We start from the raw sequence: 1,781 nt of genomic DNA, 5'->3' as shown, positions 1-1,781 counted from the left end.
GGGGGGGGGGTGCATCAGCTGCACGGCAACAGGAGGTGGAGCTTCTTCTTTTCACTTTTTATTTTTCCAGTTTTCCCTCCTCGTGTCTCGACTGAAGCTGCAAAAACAAAGTCCTTCTCCTCTGCTGCTCCCTCCCTCCCTCTCCTCTAAGATTGACAGCTCTCTACCTCTCTCGTCCACCTCTCACCTCTGTCTCTTTTCCGTCTCCTCCCTCCCTCCCTCCCTCCCTCCTCCTTCAGTCATCAATCCATCAAACATCTGCCTCTCCTGTTTTCACCTCCTCCACCTCCTGCTGAACTCCTCCTAACCCTCCAAACTTCTCCCCTTCATTTTCTCTTCTCCTTTCCTTTCTTCTCCTCCTTTTAATCTCCTCTCCTCGTTTCCTTCTGTAATATCCTCTCGCTCTTTCCTCTTTTCAGTCCCTCATCCCATTTCCTCTCTTCGTCTCTTTGTCTCCTCTCCTCTTCCTTGCCCCCTTTCCTTCGTCCCCTTGTTTCACCTCTTCTCTTGCCTCCTCCTTTCCTTTCCTCATTCTCTTTTCAACATCCGTTTGTCTCTTTCCTCCTCTCTCCTTTCTCCTCCTCCTCCTCCCTTCTGCAGCTGCACATCTGTTCTGTCATCAACAGACAGAAAGAAAGAAGGAACAAACTTGTCTTTCCTCCTCTTTTCTCCTCCTCACATCTCCCCCTCTCACGTCTGTCTCCTCCTTTCTTTCTTTTAGTTTTCTCCTCCTTTCATCCTCCCCCCGCTCTGTCCTCTGCTGTCCATCACTGTCTCCTCCGCCACTCTGCATGAGAGGAGGAGACAGAGGAGGAGGAGAGGAGATGATGAAAGATGGAAGAAGAAAAAAAACGAGTGTAGCTCCGTCCTCTCTTTCGCCACCTGCTCGTCCTTTAAATCAAACTCCACCTGCAGACAAACAGGAAGCGGTTTATGACCTCCGAGAGAGACGGAGGGAGAGCTGAAGAAAGATGCATAAAGTGATGGAGGGAGGGAAGAGAGAAGAAGAAAGAGAGGAAGAGGAGGCAGAGCAACTTCTTCTTCTTCTGTCCTGAACCTGTTCACCTCTTCCTGCTTCTCTCTCCCTTCAGTTTTCTCAGCAGAAACATCACTAGTTTATTAGCATACACTTCCCAGCATGCATTGCATTAAGGTGAAACTTGTAGAAATCTTTATTCTCACGACAGAGGCTTTTACAGGTGAGTGTACACTTCCTGTGTAACACACCTGAGGCCTGAGGATCATACGAGGCAGCTTCTTCTCCTCAGCGTACTGACCACATCAGGGAAACAGCTCCAGGAGAAAAGCTGGTAAGTTGTCCTTGAGTTGAGCAGCGCCGCCCGTCACAGGTGCAGGTAACGCAGCGTCTGCAGGTTGAGGAGAAGTGGGTTCAACAAAGTGTGAAGAGGCTGAAAATAATTACGACACGACGAGAAACCTCCAGTCTGACGCTTCAAACGAGTTCAAACATAAACACTCTTCCAAGCCAACGCTTTTAACCGGCGAAGCTGTTCCGACAGATATTCCCAGCGGACCTGAACGCAGCATTATCTGGTTGTGTGCTTCTTCGCTTTGAACCTGTTCACCCTGCGCTCTCGCCGCAGCATCGCGCCTCTCTGAGGGCCGCTCTCTGAGGGCCGCTCTCTGAGGGCCGCTCTGTACATTAGTGTTGATCTATGAGGGTGTGTGGATGTTGCGGAGGGAACGGTCCGTGTCCGGCCCAGGCAGGAAAACAACATCTCCCCTGTAAGCTGTCCTACATAAAGTCACTGATGAACTTC

Source organism: Seriola lalandi, unplaced genomic scaffold, assembly GCF_002814215.2.
Source record: "Seriola lalandi dorsalis isolate HSWRI2012SDOR001 ecotype SW California unplaced genomic scaffold, Sedor1 jcf7180002052932, whole genome shotgun sequence".
Classification (NCBI taxonomy): Eukaryota; Metazoa; Chordata; class Actinopteri; order Carangiformes; family Carangidae; genus Seriola; species Seriola lalandi.
Note: the sequence above shows the minus strand (reverse complement) of the source record.